Consider the following 21,796-nt stretch of genomic DNA (forward strand, 5'->3'; position numbering starts at 1 on the left):
TCTTTGATACTCAAATTGTCCCAGAGTTGGCCATTGGAAGCCCCTTCCAGACAGCTCGAGTATGCTTTTGACTACTCCATTAAACTCCACTTCCTTATTTTCAGGTAACACAAGATACTCCAGGTTCATTTTCTATTTTTCCTATCCCAGACCTGGCTGAAATTAGCTATTGAAGTGTTCATTTCTTTTAGGGAGGAATGGTATTTAGAAACCAATATCTGGTACTAACAGTGCTCGTTGTTACTCTCCCTTTCAGTGGGGTGAAAATGAACTATTAAAAAATTATGAATTCATATTGAAATTTCCAATGCAAACTTAACATTATTTTTAAAAATGTATTTAATTTCCACATTTGTATTTTTTCTCTTACACTGAAAAGCTTGGTTTCTTATAATATTAATATGTTTACTAACTTATAATTTACATTATAGTTTCTAATATTAATAAATTTACTAATTTATCTTACAATTTACTAACAATGAATCTATGGAGTGAAGTTTTAAATTTTCTATAACGGCAGAGCACCATGATCAAAATTTACTTTAAATAATTATTTTCCCTATGTGATTACATTACCAATATTATATACAGGTATTTATTGCCAGTTAAAATAAAAACAACCTAAATGTACTTTTGACCTTCTGTCCCATCAGCCAGGCCACAAACACGCGATGTTTACATAGCCATTTACCGGAAGCAAGAGCCTGGACCACAGAGCAGATCACCAGCAGCATATGGCTCATGTGTGGGCGACCAGCACCACTTGAAAAGCAGAAGTTCACAGGACAGAAACACGTATGAATATCCGCCTGTCTGGGGCAGGAAAGCTGAGGAAGAGGCATACCAAGACTAAGGGAAAGAGTCCGGGAAGGGTAAAAGGGTGGAATGAAAAGAGGTTGGTGAATGGCTAAGAACGGCTGGATAGGACAAATAAGTTCCAATGTTCGACAGCAGACAAGGGTGACTATAGTTAGCAATATATTGTATATTTCAAAGTAGCTAGAAGAGAGGACTTAAAATGTTATCAACACATAGAAATGAAATATACCCAAGGTGATGGACCCTCCGAATACCCGGACTTGATCATTACACATTCTGTGCATGTCAAAAAACGCTTTCATGTACCCCATTTCATAAATATGTAAAATATTATGTATCATTAAAAGAAAGAACAAAAAAGACAGGGAAATGCATATGCTGTGCTCCACGCAGCCAACAAACTTCTGCTCTAAGCGGGGAAATGATTCCAAAGGCTGGCTTGCGTTTCTTAAAATAAAAAAAATTAAAAACAGCAACAATATGTCATTTATTTCAGAGCTGGAGGCTCTGAAATAAATTACTCAAATCTCGCAAATATGTAAACTATGAAAATGAAACTAGCTACCTTTTACTGTTCAGTTTAAAAAGTTCTTCTTCCCTGCTCCTCCATTGCGGTCCCCTTCAAGATCCATCCCGACCTGAGAAGAAAGTGCAGCTCATTAACCAAATGCATGACTCTCAGGCGCGCCGGAGGTGAGACTAACCTCTAGTACCCCGCCGAACCCCAGAGAGCAGTAAGAGGGAGCGCTTGCCGTGATGCTACAGCTGCTCTGGCCGCGATGGGCACGGCAGGGGCTTTCCTGTGCGTAGGGTCTCCAGCACCTCCACGCAGGCAGAGTTGGGGGTCTGGCAGCGCGTTCTGGACTTTGCCCGCCGCCAGCGCGGTTCTCCCTCCCGGTTCCCGTCGCTGCGGACGATGCTGCCTCCCACCCACCCACCGCGGGCTCAGAGACCAGGTCCCCTCACCGCGCGGGCTCTGCGCGCTCCGGGCAACATGGTCCAGTGCCACTACGCTTTGGGCGCTGCTCCAGGAGCTCCTGAGTCTAGATGTCACCCCACTTGGTCCCCATGGACTTGCTAGCGGTCTCCACACCATCCACGCCTCAAGAAGCCCTTCTCCCGTGAAGACCAAGTTCAGGAAATCTGAGAGCCTGACATTTCTTGGGAACTGTCCCGTAGTAGCTCCCAGCTTTGCGTGCCCCTACCTCGCGCTCCTTGGAACGGCCACCAAGACGTGAAATTTTGGAAGAAGATACTCTGACTTTAGTGGAAAGACCCAGCGGAAACGAACAGCGGCCTCTGCTTCTTTGAACTTGGAAGAGCCGCTGCTCGAATGAGCTCAGGCCTCCTGTGGCAAAGAGAGCTAAGCGGCTGTGCTCAGTCCACGCCCCGGCGCTGTCCCTGCCCAGCCAATCAGCCTCACCACAAATGACTGCTCCCGGCCCCGATTGACTGAAAGTTGATTCCTCGAGAAATTGCGAAACAGGCTGAATTTCCAGGAGGAATGTTCCCGCTTCCGTTGCACCTCTCTAGAAAGGGCAAGGTAGAGAAACGCGCATCCGCTGAATCATCGGGGACGTTTGAACTTATAGAGACATGTCTCTCGAAGTTCAACTACGTCTTCATATCCATATAACAACAGGACGTAGTTAAGGGAAAATTTTCGGGATTTGCGTTTAATACAGTTAATTCAAAAACTACGACCTCTCCAATTCTGTATCATCTTTCTGCATCCTAACACCTTTGAAAAGGCCAGGATAATTTTTTCTGCAGTGGTCTTTCTTCAGCATGTTTGACAGTTTCTGAGTTATATCTGTTCATCCTTTATTTGATGATAAATGGAATGAAAGAAAAAGGAAGTTTTAAAAAATATAGAGAGACAGGTATTTCAAGGTAGAAATGCTGTTTCAAAGCGTGTAATATTTTAAAACTTCAGACGTCAGATCAATGCCCGTGTTTTTCCAGGGCATTTCAAATTCTTACATTTTAATTCAAATTAGTAAAATAAACATAGCATGTTTTAGCATATTACATTAGTTATAATTTCCTTCCATATTTACTACCAACATTTAGTATTTTTTCCTGTCCACTATTTGTTTCAAACTGAGGAAAAGTACGTGCAATCTGCACAAATCAAAATTGTAAAGCAGTGCTAACTCACGTCAGAGCTTTTCTTCTTAGGAACATAGAGGAAATAGGTTTGTTGTATCCTCTAGTCTACATTCTATGACTTTCACATATTACCTATCAGTTTATTGCATAAGTTTAGAAGAAGAAAATCACTTTGTTTTCACTGCATAGTCTGAGGATATTTCCTCTTTCTTTAAATAACTCATACTTCAAAGCCATAATTTTTTTCTATTCTTGACTACAAATTTTCCTTACCTTGATATATTTTGTTCTTGGCCTTACAATGAAGTTTTCTTTTCTTTTCTTCTTCTTTTTTTTTTTTTTTTTTAACAAATTGTTAATTAGGCTTCTAACACTGTTCACTGTTTAAAGGCTTAACAACAACCCTGTGGTCCATCTGGGGTAAATGTATAAGCTTTCATCTTCATCACATGCATTTTTAATCTTATTTGTGCCTATGATCTCTGATTTCACTTTTGTTTTGCTTTGTTCTTTTATCTTACCTTTCATCTATGTAATCTTGTTGTATTTTATGTATCCTTTTGAATGACCTTAAACCCTCCCTCAACAGTGCAGGATATAAATACAGTGCTATGTTGTTAGGCTGATTATACTGTTTCTACAATCTTGAGCATCAGGTAAAGATCTCTATCAAGGATATAAGTAAGTTAAAGATCGCACAGATATTTTAAAAATAAGATTCTACCATTCTATTATATTGTATCCAATTTCTTCGCTCCACTGACATGAAAATGTGAATATAAAACATGATGGACCTAAAATAAACTAGCTCTTGCTACTTTCAACAGCCCTTGGCTTCTTGAAGGACACCAGTCTTGCATTTGTGCTACCACCACTCCTGTCAAGGTGGACTTGGCTGTTCTCCTTAAGCTTCCTTAATTTCTGGTGAAACCTACTTAGTCCCCTTGCAAGTTGACACTCACATACCGTCATTCAAGCAGTGATATTTCCATTTGAAGTGACTGCCACCATCTGCACCTTCTTGTCCTCCGCCCTCATGTAGCCATTTCATTTCATGTCTACACTCTCAGAATACTAAAGATTTGCCTCTCTGCTGCAGTCTGTTCTATATGTATCTGTGGGAGTAATAATATATAATGATAATAACAATTAACATTTATTAACTACTGGTCATTTCTCAGGAACTGCCAAGCATTTCAATGAGATTGTCATTTAATCTTTACAAGAATCCTGAGAAGTAGTTACTATTGTTGTTACTCCCATATTACAATAAAAGACACTGAGGTTTGCATTAGTTGCCCAGTCACACAGCAGGTAAGCTGCTAACCAGTAGTCCCTCTCTCATAACTGTACTCTTAACCACTACCCTACACTATAGTACATTATCATAGGACACTCCACTTCACTGCCTTTTTCAGCCCCATGAAGTGTTTTCTTCTTATGAGTTCATCTTGGAAAACCTGCAATGGCTCCCTGCCACAGACTCTATCACATCTAACAGTTTCCTCTTAGCTTTTAAGAACCACAACACATCACTTCTCTCTAATCATCTTCCTCACCCTCAACATGTACATATTCACTCCATTTCAGCCAAACTCACTGGGTTTCTCAGATCATAGGCTCTTTTCACTCTGTGCCTTTCCACGTGTAAATCGTTGAATTAATTTACAAAAGTTTTCTTCTTTAGTACCTGGCTCCATTGAACTATTTGGACTTCAAAGGCAGAAAAACTTAGATAAGGACCATCTCTGCTGATTATTATGCGTAGGTTTGAACAGGTTACTTAACTCTGCTGTCCCACAGTTATCACTTTAGTAAAGAGTAGATAGTATCTTCTAATGTTATGGCAAGATTAAGTGATTTGTATATTTAAAAGATTTGTACAGTGCCTGAAACACCCTAAACATTCAACATTGTTATATATTAGTAGTAATGCCCTCTTCTCAATCTCTTTTTGCCCTTCCTTAGCATTCTTCGGCACTCATGTATGTAGTCACATCTATTTATCCATATATGATTGACCAATTATTCTCATATCCCAGCTCTCTGAGTCCTTTATTATGAGTGTTAACAAAACATTTATATAAATTAAAAAGCTGTTCACCTATTTTTCCTTCTCCTATGGTTTTTAATTCTTCTGGATGTTCTTCTCATAACACTTTTATTGTAAATCTTATGTATTTTTCTCTGATCTCTCTAATAATTTATTTTCTCTATTTTTCCTAACTCTTCTATTTAGCCGATCTGAGTCCAAATTGAAGGCTCAACATGCTTAAAGAAGGAATGCAACTCACCTCAATGAACTTAATCGACCTGAGGCAGAGAAAGAATACAAGTTTCCACCCAGTCCAAAGAGCAAGATATATGACTCAGCTGTGTTCACAATAATATGGGATCCACACACTCTCCACCCTTTCATGTGTAATGATTTTTATGTATGAAGGACATGGGACATGTGATTGACGTAATGATGGGGGATATTAAATGACTGTACTTGAACTCATGTTGGATTACATCAGATTGCCTCTATGGACACCTGGGTTGAAAGAAAAAAATCCAGATTCGGAAGGTCAATATGATCATTTTCAGAGGTTGTTTTTCTTGCCATCATTTAGCCAATACAGCAACAGACATGACTTGTGTGAAATGGTGATCAGATGATAATTTTTTTTTTTTTTTTTTTGAGACGGAGTTTCGCTCTGTCGCCCAGGCTGGAGTGCAGTGGCCAGATCTCTGCTCACTGCAAGCTCCACCTCCCGGGTTTACGCCATTCTCCTGCCTCAGCCTCCCGAGTAGCTGGGACTACAGGCGCCCACCACCTTGCCCGGCTAGTTTTTTGTATTTTTTAGTAGAGACGGGGTTTCACCATGTTAGCCAGGATGGTCTCGATCTCCTGAGCTCGTGATCCGCCCGTCTCGGCCTCCCAAAGTGCTGGGATTACAGGCTTGAGCCACTGCACCTGGCCTTCAGATGATAAATTAATTTAATTTTAATTAAGTCACTTAGTGACTTAGCCACGTGATAAATCAATGGCAAATAGTATGTAGTCACATCTATTTATCCATATATGATTGAATTATAGTCCATATATACTGAATTATACTCCTCTTCGAACCCTTCCCCATCTAATCCAGCCAGAAATATTTTCTACCACTCTGCAATCCTACTTTTCAGTATCTGTACCTCTCATTTTGTATTTATTAATGTTTCATATGACTATGAATTTTTTAAAATATTCTAACTGGACAGAGACTTATACAAAATAAAATTTCAGTAAATGTTTGTAGAAAATATTAAGTGCTGAGAGTATGACATCAGAAACAGATTTATGGAAATTATGCTAGTAGGCTAAATGCCTGAGTTATCATTAGTATGCCTTGAAAGATCCATTGCCATGAACTATCTCCCTTATCAACTTCTTTTTATTGAGACAGAGTCTTACTCTATCGCCCAGGCTGCAGTGTAGTGGCACAATCCAGGCTCACTACAACCTCCGCCTCCTGGGTTCCAGCGATTCTCATGCCTCAGCCTCCTGAGTTGCTGGGATTACAGGAGTGCACCAGCACACCAGGTTAATTTTTGTAATTTTAGTAGAAATGGGGGGGTTTCACCACATTGGCTAGACTGATCTTGAACTTCTGGCCTTAAGTGATCCACCCACCTCAGCCTCCCAAAATGCTGAGATTACAGGCATGAGCCACCATGCCCTGCCTCCTCAATCAACTTCTAATATCTTTAAAACTCCATTAGAGAATCATCTCTCTGAGTAAGTCACTGCCCCCTACCATAATAGCGCAAGAAATGTTTTTAAATGAATGACAAAATTAAGAGTAGAGAAGACAACTGAGTAAGATCAAGGGAAAGAAGAAAATGAAGTGGCAACTCTGAGAATTCCAACTTCATAGCTTACTAGCTGTGTGGCTTTGAACAAATACTCCACCTCTCAAAAAACTTGATTTCTGTGTCATTCAAATAAAGACAAAAACAGCATCTTCCTAGGGTTTTTGTAAGAAGAAAATAAGGTAAGATTTGATATGTGTTTGGTATAGACTAAATAGTAGTATTTCCCAAATATCCTAATAAATGTGGTCAATGGAGCCAAGATATGAATAAAAATTAAGAACGTGAGAGTAAAAGTGATGACTGGAAAGGGCTAGTAATGGACACTGAAGGTAAATAACAATATGGAAATAATTATCAGTATTACTTTTAAAGAAATCTATAAAAACAAAATTATGAAGAAAATTGAGTAAATTCACATTTAAAGCCAACAACAAATCATATAGCTATTTATTGCAAATATCACAATAGGTTAATATTCTTTATAAAGAGTTCATATAAATGGATAAGAAAAAATCAAAGGTCTAAATAGAACTGAGCAAAAGATGCAAATAGGCAATGCATACAAAAAAGTATGTAGTATACTGGTACACAGAAGAAGACATACTGGAATATTCATGCTAACTACAAATAAATGCAAATTAAAACACCATAGATATTTTGAAAAATGAGACTATCACATGCTCACAAGGGTTGAATAAAACAAGTGGGAGTTGAAAATTATTCAAATGAACAAAGAAACATATATAAGGAAAACTTCAGTCTGTTTGACTCATTAATTCAATTTTAGGAAATCTATCCTGAAGAAATAATTCCAAGTACAGGAAAAAATATCAGCCAAAGGTATTCATTGCTGCTTTATTTTATAACAGTAAAAAATGAGCAGTGACCTGAATACTTAATCACATATATATGGATGAATTCATTATTATACATCCTCTTTAAAAAAGTAGTAATATAAAATGTGCTTACAGAGTTTGTGATAACCTCAGAAAATACCTATGCTAATATGCAAGGAAAAAAGGAAGGGGAAAATGATAACAGCATAATATTCACTATATCAAGCAAATTAATTGGTGTAATACTAGAAATAAAGATATCAAAGTGTCAAGAGTGATTATCTTTTAGTGATGAAAGTTAGGTCTGAGTTTTTTACTTTAAATTTTCCTGTATTTGTGAAATTTCCTATACTAAAAGTGTATTATTTTATAATAATTTTTATAAAAGTTTGGAGATGGGAATGAGAATGAATTTTCAGAATCCTGGTTATTGGTATCTATCTCTCAGCGGAGTTTGTTGCTTATTAGTCACATTGAATGAAGGTCAAAATTAACTGGCTAAAACAAGAAACATTGAGAATTCCCAATATTTTTCATTTATTAATAAGTTTCTCATATTTCTGAAAATCTTATCCACGTTTCTAAGAAAAGTGAGAGAGGAAGAAGAGAGAAAGAGGTAGAGATAGAGATTCTCCTTAAGTGATAAGAAAATACATGAGAGCCTGAAATAACTGGATTCTAGCTTTGGTCATCAACTGTCTATATAAGTTGGATACATTTTTTTTTTCTAATTCCTTTTATCATATCAGCCTCAAAGAGTTATTGAGAAGATCAAAGCCCCAGAGGTACTTGTCATAACTAAGCACCATATACCTCCACTTGAGGAAGATAATACAGGGAAGTCCAATTAAGGACTTCATTGTTATTCTCCTGAAGAATTTAAGTTCTGTGAGAGTAGAAATCTTGTCTCTATTTTTATTCTGTATACAAAATGCAGCACATACTATGTGCTCAATTTCTCTTTTGGAATACTTAGAGCAATGTCCATCAATAGCATTATTTGACATTTTATAGCTTATCCGAACAAATAAAGATGGACTTATGCTGGGGGAATTATTTTTTTCTTTGATTTTTTTTTCTTTACTTAATTTGTGTGCGTGTGTGAGACAGGGACTTGCTCTGTCACCAAGGTTGGAGCTCAGTGGCACAATCACAGTTCACTGCAGCCTCAACCTCCTGTGTTCAAAGGATCTCGCCACATCACCCTCTCAAGTAGCTGGGACCAGAGGTGTGCACCACCCTGCCTGGCTAATTTTTGTTGTTGTTGTTGAGATAGGATCTCACTATGTTGCCCAGGCTGGCTAGAACTTTTATTGATCACTATGTGGCAAGTACTTTGCTAGATGCTGACAATATGAAGGTGAGCCATGTAAAGTCCCTCAAGTTCTGTGTGTGTATATTTTTAGAAGTGAAAATTATTAGAATAATGTTAGCATATAAGACAACTGTTTTGTTTTCATTTTGTTTTTACAAACAAACTGAACTTATATATCTAAAGTGACCAATTTCCTTTTCAAAGTCAATACCCAAGGAAGCTATGTACCAATTTCGATGATGCCTGCCAAGAAATAGTTTGAACTATTTTGTTGGATTTGTCCCCAGAGTCTACAGAAATATGATTTTAATGTCCTCAATAATAGCAAATTTTGCCTTTTACTGATAAATTTAAGTTTTAGAAATGAGATAACCCGACAATGCAGTGAGGAACATTGACTTTAGCATCCAACAGATTGGGATTAAGTTCTGGTCATTCGATATTGGAAAAATTATTTCTTTTGCTGCAACTAAAACTTCTCATTTATAAAATGAGACAGTGAATGTAAAGCAATTAGCTTAGTAACTGGATGTCTACATTCTAAATGCTTACTTGTGCTTATGTTATTATTGTTAATAGACTAGCAAGTGATTTACTTAAAAGAAGTTTCAATTAAAAATGAAATCTGGCTATAAAGTAATAAGCCAAATTTTCTCCTGTGCTTAGTAAATTATTCTGAAGATTATTCCTCAGGGAAATTCCTTTGACATTCAACACATATTTGGTTGGAGCCATCCTACTATGTATCTGTTTTATAACTCTCTTAATTTATAACCAAACTCTTTGCCCTACGATATCAGCAGTGAGGAATTCCTGACATAAAAATAACAATGTTACCTAAAATGGCTTTTGAATTGCAGAGCTTATAAAAACACCATTTCCCTTTTAGTTTTTTTTTTTTTTTATTGTTTTATGATTCATAGACTTTGAACTTGCTTAATCTCAAATGAACTCTCTCCCGGGAGCAAGGTCAAATTAGTTCAATGAGGTAATGTTCACTCGCTTATTTCTTTAAAACGCTTAGTTGTATTTCACAGGACATATCTATTTAAAATATACTTCCATATACAAGAAACACTGCTAGTAGACCAATGAATAGTTAGTTAGATCTGACTTTACAATATTAAGTTACGAAATACTTTATTTTAAATTTGTATTGGAAATTCATTCATTCACTCAACAATATTAATCAAGAACCCTGTATATGTCATGTATTACTCTAAGTGCTTGGTATATATCCATGAGCAAAACACACAAAAATCCCTGCCTACATAGAACTTATATTTGGTGGTAAGAGTAGGCAGGTAGATAACAACATACTAAATGAGTAATTTTGTATGTTAAAAAGAGTAAAGTGTTATGGAGAAAAGCAGAGCAGGGAAAGGAGTGTGGGAGTACCAGGTGGGCAAAGTTTACAATTTTAAGTAGGATGGTCAGGGCAGACCTCATTAAGGAGATAACTTTGAGCCAAGACAGGATAGAGCTGAAGGAAAGTTTTGAGTGGTACCATTAATATATTGGAAATCCTTGAATACTAATAATTTTAAGGTTATTTCTTTAAAATGATTTCTAGCATAGGGTAATTTCATGCTCTAGTTTTTCTCTTTGGATTCACAGATGTTTGAGCTTGCAAGAGAATGTAGAGGTCATCTTATTCACTTCCTTCACTACACTGAGTCTCTGAAATGCCAAAGAATTTGACCAAAGCCAACACATTCAGCCAAAAAGAGAGCCAAGTTAACAACACAAGTTTTCTGACACTGAGCTTGCTGTTCTTTCTACCATATTGACAGGAGGATTCTAACAGTGAAGATTTTATATTGGCTAGCACGGGAATCCATGCTAAGGGGACAGGTGCAATCATATTCTCTAGCTATTTTACTTCACTTTTGCATCAATTTTCTGCCATCTTGATTTTATTTTTGCTCTTGACCAGTCAGACCAGCTTGTTTTAATGATCATTCTTCAGGATCCAGCTGATCCTGGAGAATGATACACTAAATGTACACTAAAATATAGGTCCTAGTGTACATTTTAACTACTTGCCTTGCTGGTGTCTGTAATTCAAGTATCTGAGATACCGAAGCTGGTCAACTGAGGGCTGAGGTGTATTTTAAGGTGCAAGATTTGAAAAAAAAAAAAAAAAAAACCATGAAGGAATTGCTATTACAAGTTGCACTTTGCACTTTGATTGTAATTAATAATACAAATTTCTGTAAAATACCTAAAACTCTGTTAACACTTAGAAAATAAGGGAATGAGGCTAACAGTAGTGTAGAAACACTATCAAAACTTAATTTATCGCACGACCTTTTCTTAAGACACAGATGAATTCTGATTCATATCTTTTTGTTGATTTCCCTTGCGTGTCTTTTCCAGTGAGATATTTTGTAATTCTGCCAAATATTTGACTTATTGTCTCTACTGTTTGAATAATGTGCCCTGACCTTGTAGTTGTGTTCCTTCTAATTGGCAACAAGTCATACTGCAGTGTTCTTATGTAGAAACTAGCTTTCTCTTTTCTTTCTTTCTTTTTTTTTCTCAGCCAGGTTCTTGCTCGGTCACCCAGGCCCTATTGCAGTGGTGTAGTCATTGCTCTCTGCAGCCTCCACCTGTTGAGCTTCAGTGATCCTCCCACCTCGGCCTCCAGAGTAGCTGGGACTACATACTACTAGATCTGCCTTTTTTTTTTTTTCTTTTTTTTTTTTGGAGAGATAGAGTCTTCCTATGCAGCCCAGGCTGGTCTTGAAATCCGGGCAATCCTCTTTCAAGTGTTCATCCTGCTTCAGGCTCCCAAAATGCTGAGATTATAGGAGTGAGCCACTGCACCTGGCCTGTTCTTTTTGTTTTACTTGAATACTATGATTACAATCAAAGTAGCTCATGCAGGCCAGGTTTATCCTTATTACCATTTCATCATGTGGCAAAGGCAAACTTCTTACTATTCTGTAGTCAAGTTTTCCTTATTCTCCATCATCATTGTTACAGTTTAAGACAAATAATTATAAAAATTGTGTTGCAGAAATTGCCACTTGAGTGGCTCTATGCATCTCATATTTGATAACTGCCCAAACGGAACTCTTAATCCTGTCCCCACATTGACTTCTCATTCAGCATGCATATCTAAGTACATAACATGACTATTTACTTTGTGTCAGAAACCTGGAGGAAGAGGAGAGGTTATTGCTAGCATCCCCTTTCCCCTTACTCTCTATATCCAATTTGAATCCAGCGTCTTCTCAACAATGACAATAACTTTGTCCAAACCACTATATCCACCATCCATCTTCTCTTACTTGGGTTAACTAGTTTCTCCACATTTACTCTGGTCTTCTTCTAATTCATTCCCTTCATAACAGCCAAAGTAATTTGTAAAATCTACATAGCACCATATCATACCCATGGGTAAGGCCTGCAAGGGCTTCCCACTGCTCTCAGGTTCAATTGCAAAGGTCCTCATTAATCTGTCTTCTGCTTACCTCTATATGACTCAGGCCACTTCTCCCTTACTCCTTCATGATCCAACCACACCAGTCTTCTGTCAGCAACTTGGAGCTTGGCTAGGCTCTATATTGCATGATGCTGAGGTTTGGGCTTCTGCCCAGAGTGCCCATTAAGATGTTTTTCAGCCCTTGCTCTCCTCCCTTCCTCCCTCCTTTTGAGGTTCCAAGTCTCTACTGTTTTCATCTTTATGTCCATGAAGACCCAAGGTTTAGCTCCAACTTACAAATAAGGACATGTGATATTTGATTTTCTTTTTCTGCATTAATTTGCTTAGGATAATGCTGCATCCACATTGCTGCAAAGGACATGATTTTATTCTTTTTTAGGGCTGTGTAGAATTCCGTAATATAGATGTACCACAATTTCTTTATCCAATCCACTGTTAATAAGCACCTAGGTTGATCACATGTATTTGCTAGAATGTAGCATGTATTTTAAAAATGTATTTTTAAGTGCTTACGGGAAGTCTGAATTACTTAATTTACACAGATTTGAGTTTTAGTTTTATGCATCTGTTGCAAATAAAATAATCAGGGTATGAAGTTTCTCAAGGGAACTGTTTTTTATTGTATTGTTTTATTTTAGATTTTCAGAGCATGCTGCAGATGGTTTCTGCATTCCAGTTCTAAGAATTTTATAACAACTAAATTTAACAAATATTTGTAGAACAATTGCACTGAGCATGCTAGATATAGACATAAATTTAATTATTCACCTTAAAGGAGCTTCTAATACACTTGAGGATAGAAAACAAAACAACTAATTTTTATGGAGCTCCGAAGTCAGGTTTTCCCACTGAATCTTGGCACAGGTAGTATTAAGATTATCTTCATTTTAAAGAAGAGGAAACTAAGATTCAATGAGTTACAAAGTGAGTGGCAGGATTGATTTGCTTGACTTCCTTATAGATTCTGGATATTAGTCCTTTGTTTAATGCATAATTTACAATTTTTTTCTCCCGTTCTGTAGGTTGTCTATTTATTCTGGTGATTGTTTCTTTTGCTGTGCAGAAGCTTTTTAGTTTAATTATGTACCATTTATTTATTTTCGTTTTAGTTGAATTTGTTTTTTGGGTCTTAGTCATAAATTCTTTGCCTAGGCCAATGCCCAGAAGAGTTTTTCCTAGGTTTCCTTCTAGAATTTTTATGGTTTCAGGTCTTAGACATAAGTATTTAATCCATGCTGCGTTAATTTTTATATACGGTGAGAGATAGGGATCCAGTTTCATTCTTCTACATGTGACTATCCAATTTTCTTGGCACCATTTATTGAATAGGGTGTCCTTTTTCCAATCACGATTTTGTGGGCTTTGTCAAGGATCAGTTGGTTTTAAGTATTTGGCTTTATTTCTGGGGTCTCTTCTGTTCTATTAGTCTATATGTCTGCTTTTATACCAGTACCATACTGTTTTGGTTACCATAATCATATAGTATAATTTGAAGTTGGGTCATGTGATGCTTCCAGATTTGTTCTTTTTGCTTAGGATTGCTTTGGCTATTTGTGCTCCTTTTTGGTTTCATATAAATTTTAGGATTGTTTTTTCTAATTCTGTGAAAAGTGATGCTGGTATTTTCATAGGAATTGCACTGAATTTTTAGATCACTTTGGGCAGTATGATCATTTCCACAGTATTGATTTTTCTAATCCATGATCATGGGATGTATTTCCATTTGTTTGTGCCATGAGTGATTTCTTTCAGCAGTGTTTCATAGTTTTTCCTTTAGAAATCTTTCACCCCCTTGGTTAAGAATATTCCTAGGGTTTGGTGGTTGTTTTTTTTTTTTTTCTTTTCTTCTTTTTTAATTCATTGTAAGGGGGATTGGGTTCTTGATTTGATTCTCAGTTTGGTCATTGTTGGTGCATAGTAGAGCTACTGATTTATGTGCATTGATTTTGTAACCTGAGACTTTACTAAATTTATTTATCAGATCTAGAAATATTTTAGAGGGATCTTTAGGGTTTTCTAGGTATAAGACCATATCATTGATGAGATAATTTGGCTTCCTCTTTTCCAATTTGAATGTCCTTTATTTCTTTTTCTTGCCTGATTGCTCTGGCAAGGATTTTCAATTTCTCAAAATTTAAAAGAGAATTACCAATTGGCCCAGCAATCCCATTACTGGGTATATATCCAAAGGAGAATAAGTTGTTTTACCAAAAAGACATATGTGCTTATATGTTCATTGCAGTGCTAGTCACAATAACAAAGACATAGGATCAACCAAGATGCCCATCAATGGTAGACTGAATAAAGAAAATGTACCACATATACATCATGGAATACTACACAGCCATAAAAAAGAACAAAATCATGTCTTTTACTGCAACAAGGCCATTATCCTAAGTGAATTAACACAGATACAGAAAACGAAATACCACATGCTTTCATTTATAAATGGGAGCCAAATATTGGGTCCTCATAGACATAAAGATGTCAACAGTACACACTGGAGTCTATCAAAGAGAGAGAGAGGAAGGGGAGCAAGAGTTGACCTACTGGGAACTATGCTCACTACCTGGGTGATGGGATCTTTCATAACCTTGACTTCAGCATCATACAATATAACCACGTAACAAACCTGCACATATACCTTCTGTATCTAAAATAAAAGTTGAGATTATTTTAAAATACTTCCCTTAGCTATAAAACCTATGTCCCTTTAGTCAAAAATGGATCTATAAAAGGAAATTACCAGTTTTGGAAAGTTTATTCTTATCTATTAATCTAGACAAACTTGGTGTGTGTTAAATTATCCTTTGGTTTTATGATAATATTTAATATCCTCTATTTTTGCACAAACAATTCTAAATATTTTATTTCTTTTTTACTTTATGAAGCTAGTTCTCTACTATAAACCAAAATAGTTATAATATGATGAGTGAAGAATCTCATGCCTGTAATCCCAGTGCTTTGAGAGGCCAAAGCAGGAAGATTGCTTGAGGCTAGGAGTTCAAGACAAGCCTGGGCAACATAAAGAGACCCTGTCTCTAAAGAAAATTTAACAAATTAGCCATATGTGGTGGCATGCACCTGTATTCTTAGCTACTAGGGATGCTGAGGCAGGAGGATTACTTAAGCCCAGAAATGTGAGGTTACAATAAGCTGTGATCATGCCACTAAACTATAGCCTGAGCAACAGAGCAAGACTCTATCTCAGAAAAGAAAGAAAAAAAGAAAAGTAAGAGAGAGAGAAATAAAGAAAGGGAAGGAAACAGGCTTGGCTGATATTTGTATGTTATAGATTACAGCATTTTCTAGTTTATGGCATTTTAGTTCGTGACCATGCATCACAAAGCATCAGATTATATAAAGATATTTTTCAAGATGAATGCTTGTGTAACAAGAGTGTTGCAATCTAAAATAAAGCAAACTGAGATGTGTTACTAGTTAGCCTGTTTAGATATTTACAATTACTACTGGTTTTGGCTTTAATTCTTGTTACACTGTTTCCTGTCTCTCCTGCTAATATCCAGTTTAATAGCCTGTTTAGGTACGTATAATATTTACTAATGGTTTTGCTTTTTATTTTATTTTATTTTTTTTTTGAGACGGAGTTTCCCTCTGTCACCCAGGCTGGAGTGCAGTGGCGCCATCTCGGCTCACTGCAAGCTCCGCCTCCCAGGTTCATGCCATTCTCCTGCCTCAGCCTCCTGAGTAGCTGGGACTACAGGTGCCCGCCACCATGCCTGGCTAATTTTTTTGTATTTTTAGTAGAGACAGGATTTCACCGTGTTAGCCAGAATGGTCTTGATCTCCTGACCTGCCTGCCTCCACCTCCCAAAGTGCTGGGATTACAGGCATAAGCCACCAAGCCCGGCCTTGCCTTTTATGCTTATTGCATTGTTTCTTAACTTTCCTGTTACACTATACATTCACAAAGGAAGGAGCTCTATCTTATCCATTTTTATAATCCCCAAAAGCCTCTGCACAGAGTAGGGGCTTCATCAATATTGGCTCAATTAATGGATAAATAAGGTTGGGCTGTGTGTTTAGTCCACTGAGAGTTAACAAGAGGCCAGTGTGGCTGGAGTGGAGTAACCAAAGGAAAAGAGTGGTAGGGGATGGTGTCAGAGAAGTGACATATAGTTAGATCCTGCAGGGTGTGTAGGCTGTCTTGAGGACTTCATCACTCTGAGTGAGAGAGAAAACCACTGAAGAGTTTGGAGCAGAGAAGTAACATAATCTCATCACTCTGGCTACTAAATTGAAATCAGATTATAGGGAGCCAAGGGCAGAAACAGCTGGAAGCTGCAAAGCTGTTATAATGATGCAGGTGAGCCCAGGGGAGTGTAATAGTGGGAATAATGAAAAGTGCTTAGATTCTGGATATAGTTTGAGGGTAGTACCAACAAGGTTGCAAAAGGCCTTACATGTCATGATAATATAATTTGTAGACTTGTGTGATACAGTTGTTAAAATAGCCTATTAATAAGTGATCAAAGGAGGAAGGAAAAGAAGGGCAAGAAGCCGTATCAGAATCTCTAGGGTTTGTTAAGTTTGAAAGGCACATTTAATCTGATTTTCTATTGGAAAAAAATGATTTTTGAATACAAACTACAGAAAGTAAAAATCCACCAAATATTTTTTACTGAGGGGGTGGTGAGATATTCAGAAGACTGAGAAAGCCAGCATTGAGGAGAACATAACAACCTCATGCTTTGCTAATACTTATGTTCATAGTAAATAGAAGGTACAATTTATACTTTTATAGCTATTACCTAGTATAAGATGCTTTAAGGTAGATTTTAACATAAAGTTATATTTTATAGTAGTGGTATAAAATAATGAGCATCTACCTTCTAAAAGTATGTACCTGAGTGTTATTTATATCCAAAATGGTATCATCTATTACTTGGAATAATAAGATATCTTAAATATGAGTATTCTGGGCTATTGTTAGTTTGTTGGGATTTCTGCCTTGTGAGGCTTTGAACATCTTGTGCAGAGTGAATATATATATAAGAAAAGGATGAAGATAATCCCAGAAACCCTTTTCATCAAACCTGAAAGACTATAGAGCATTTGTTATAAGACTATGAAGAAGGGGAAATATGTGATAAGGAGTGATGAATGTTTTGTGCAATCTGAAGCTGACACAATTTCTTGTTTTTTTGTTTGTTGGTTTTGTTTTGCTTTTTTAAGCAGAAACAATGTTAAGGTCAAAATTATGGAGCTCTTGCCAAGCCACCAGACTTGATATTCACCAGAATAGCTTAAGGAAGGACAATTAATGATAATAGCTAACAATTGTGCAGCACTTGCTACACATCAAGCCCTGTTTTAAGAGTTTCGTTTATGATCATGGTATTTCCCCACCAGGTAAATATCAAGAGTTTCATTAGTTATTCATTTATCTTATCCCAGCTCCTATGCAATTACCATATGTACTATCATTATTATCCCAACCTTATAGATCAGAAAACCAAAGTATAGAAATTATACAGTTTTCCCATGGTCATATAATTCATGAAGAGCAAAGCTAAGAGACATTTATATATGCTCTTCCCTTGCGATAAGGGCAGCTAGAATTGGTCTAGAGACCAACTGGTCTCTTCCCTTGTGATAAGAAACCAATTGGTCTCTTCTTTTGTGATAAGGGCAGCTAGAATTGGTCTAGCTCTTCATCTAAGAGATAGCAAGCAAACTTGCACAAATTATTGATGAGGCCTAGTAGGGAATGGGTTCATGTGGCAAGGGGAGGGGAGATGAGCTCACGGGAGTGGAATATAAGTTGATATGGGTTATATATTCTATGTAGTCCATAAAATTAGAGTTCTGCCTGAGCCTGCAATCTGGGAATCACAAAATTAGTAAAATGAGATTATCTAGATCTGTTGACTTGGATCCCTTTAAGTGGTTCAAGACACAGATCTGTTTGCTAAATTTCACTTAAGGGAAGAGAGAGCTCACACATAAACAGGCAATCTTGTACTCAGGCATTCCCTTTAAAAATTTTCAGTTGTCCAAAAAATTTTTATCTGTTCTCCAATGTATTTTTCTTTTTGATAGAAGATAACAATGTCCCAGAAAACCAAAACTTTGGTGATGTGTATGTCAAGGATCCCCATATATTATAAAGGAGATGTTTTCTAAGAACCTTACTGTGTTAAAGGTTAGAAAACATTTAACAATGACAACGTATGTCCTTCTCATCTGAGGCAAAACACAGCACATTGTTGAAAAAGCAGCAGAGTGTTTGATTATTGTTTGTCTTCTTCTGTAGAGTACAACTAGGCTCAGTACATGAGATTGCACATTACTGCCACCTATTATCAGGGACCTACTACAGTTTCAAAACAAGAACTAGAGCTTCCAATCGCAAAGACAATAGTCCTAACTCTTTAGGGAAACTAAAGAAATCTTGCATTCAGAGTGCTGTCACATCATTTTGGGGCAGCACTTTCTACTTAATGTTTTCCACCATTCTCCACATGGCAGCCAGAGGGAGCATTTCAAAACTCAGATCTGATCTTGTGAGCCTTTGGTTTCAAACTGTTCCAAGGGCTTCTCAACATCCTTAGGATAAAGATGAAAATGTTTACTATGATCAGTGAGTCTGTGAATAAAACAAATCCTATCTTCCTCTCTGGCCTCTGTCTAGCCATACCCTCCTGATCCTCCTTACTCTCTGAGCTCCAGCCACATTAACTTCAGGCACAGTGTATTTCCTCCAGCCACAGGCCATTTGTACATGCCCTACCTCTACCTGGATAGTTTCTCCCACCACGAGTTGCTTTACCTAGTTCACTCCTATTCTTTCTTCGTACCAGAGTTCAATCATTACTTCCTTCCCTGGCACCCTTGCAGAGCAACAGTGTTGTCCAACTCCAGAGGCCCTGTTGACATTATCTTCTATAGGAATAGTGCCTCCTGGAGTCCTGCCCCAACTTCTTTTATATGTTCTTCTCTCCTTTGGAACATTTATCACACTGTATAAAGTATGTATGTGTTGCTTTCTTTAGGTTTTGATACCTCTCTCTCCCATCCAAATCTTAAGCTCTATGAGAGCAGGAATTTTTGCTCACTATTATACACCCACAGTCTAGCATAGTGTCTGTCACATAACGGGCAACTAAAAAAATATTTATTGAATGAGTAAATACAACAAATGTTTGGAGACTACCAGTAGATTGATAGTCTTGGAGACTACCAGGAGGTTAATAGTCTCTTTGAATTTAGCTGTATCCAAAGTCCTATAAGCCTATCAATAGAAATAGTTTGTGTTAGGGAGGACAATGCCAGGTTAACAGACACTTAAAATACATCTCTGTACAGAATGTATTGCTTCTTTCACCACTGTGGTTCTCAGATTTCTAAAATGGTCCTCATGATCTTGGCTCCCTGGCATTACTCCTGTGATTACATTAGTTTGCACAGCAACGGGATTTTGCAGATGTAATTAAGGTTACTAATCAGTTGACCTTGAAATAGGGAGATTATCTAGGTACGTGAAATCTAATCACATGAGCCCTTTAAAAGCAGACAGAATTCTTTACTTAGGGGTAGAAGTCAAAAATTTGAATCATGAAATTTGATACATGGAGGAAGCCATATGCAATAGGCTTCACAGCAATCCTCAGTGAAGAGCCAGCCAGAAATCAGGGACCTCACTCTTATAACTGCAATGGGATTCTACCAACAACTTGAATGAGCTTGGAATGTAGATTCTTTCCCAGAGTCTCCAGTTGAGGACATAGCTTAGCTGAAACCTTTATTTCAGCCTTAGGAGCCCCTGAGCAGAAAACCCACCTGTACTGCACCAGACTTCTGACCTACAGAACTTTCAGCTAATAAATGGGTGTTTTTAAACCATTATGTTTGTGTAATTTGTTACACAACAATAGAAAACTAATATAACCATTAAACATTGGCTTCCAAATTTTGTCAAGAAATATTTGAGAAGATATTAACCTCACTGTCAAGGTCAATTATATAAACCACAATGAATTAAATGTAAGCTTGGCTGGGCATGGTGGTTCACACCTGTAATCTCAGTACTTTGGGAGGCCAAGTGGGCAGATCACTTGAGGTCACGAGTTTGAGACCAGCCTGGCCAAAATGACAAAACCTCACTTCTACAAAAAATACAAAACATAGCTGGGCATGGTGGCACATGCCTGTAATCCCAGATACTCAGGAGGCTGAGGCAGGAGAATCACTTGAACCCAGGAGGCAGAAGTTGTAGTGAGCCAAGATTGTGCCACTGCACTCCAGCCTGGGTGATAGAGCCAAACTCCATCTCAAAAAAAAAAAAAAAAAATGGTAAGCTTGACAAGTATCTGAATGACAACCACAATATTCTTCTTTTCCTTACTAAGGTTTATTGGTTGACACAGGTAAATATACTTGGCCAAATTTATGAGTTGAATGTTGCCGCTGTCCAATTTTTGAATGCTAAGCAGAAATCGTAGTGACTGCAAACTTATTTTTATATATACATACAAACACATGTATATATATATTAATATATAAATAAATAGACCCTGAGATTTCAAGGGGAATCACTAATGTCATTGTCATTTTGACATATTTTGACACTGAAAGTTCAAGGGGCGATCATTAATATCATTGTCATTTTGTTATATTTTAAGCTTGCATAAGCAGAATTCAGCCATGGATATAATAAATTGGTACCTAAATGTCTTAATTCTCTTAACCTTATGGATTACTGAGAGAACATTTTCTTAAAAATTATGAGAAAGAGTCTCATTTAGTCTATCCATAGGAAAAATCAAAACAAGATTTTCTTAATCTCATGGCTGAAAATCCTGTTTAGGCGTTTGTGAGTAACTCATTTTTTTTGTTTATTTTTTAAACAGAGTCTTGCTCTGTCATCCAGGCTGGAGTGCAATAATGTGACCTTGGCTCACTGCAACCTCCGCCTCGCGGGTTCAAACGATTCTTCTGCTCAGCCTCCTGAATAACTGGGACTACAGGCGCATGCCACCATGCCCAGCTAATTTTTGTATTTTTAGTAGAGACGATATTTCACCATGGTGGTCAGGCTGGTCTCGAACTCCTGACCTCATGATCCACACGCCTTGGCCTCACAAAGTGCTGGGATTACAGGCGAGTAACTTGTTTCTAACTGATGTTTAAAAGTCTTTGCCAAAATATCTTCAATAGGATTTTTTTTTCTAAAGAGTTTACATTTGAATCTGTTGCGTAAGATAATTTACAGAAAATTACTTTGTGGAATTGGTATTCCCACATGTCAGTTATGAAAGCAAATTCTTAATGTTAAAGAGATTTATGTGGTGTTCCACTAACTTCACCATTAGTCTTTCCTTTTCTGAGCTAGTGCCTGGAAAACCAATAGAATCATAACAAAAAAATGGGTAAACACTTTTATAATCTAAAGCATAC

The 21,796-nt window shown here is 37.2% G+C and overlaps 1 protein-coding gene across 1 annotated transcript in view; it reads right to left on the reverse strand.

Moving 5' to 3' along the window:
- ABCB1 (ATP binding cassette subfamily B member 1) overlaps positions 1-21,796 on the reverse strand; it is a 220,523-nt gene that overhangs the window by 100,585 nt on the left and 98,142 nt on the right. Inside the window, exons 2-3 of the mRNA XM_033193869.1 lie at positions 2,025-2,348; positions 1,385-1,457 (exon numbers count right to left, since the gene is read on the reverse strand). The gene's annotated coding sequence lies outside the window, so the exon portion shown is untranslated. The remainder of the gene's footprint in view (positions 1-1,384; positions 1,458-2,024; positions 2,349-21,796) is intronic.

Source organism: Trachypithecus francoisi, unplaced genomic scaffold (assembly GCF_009764315.1).
Source record: "Trachypithecus francoisi isolate TF-2019V2 unplaced genomic scaffold, Tfra_2.0 Lachesis_group4, whole genome shotgun sequence".
In the NCBI taxonomy this organism is placed as follows: domain Eukaryota; kingdom Metazoa; phylum Chordata; class Mammalia; order Primates; family Cercopithecidae; genus Trachypithecus; species Trachypithecus francoisi.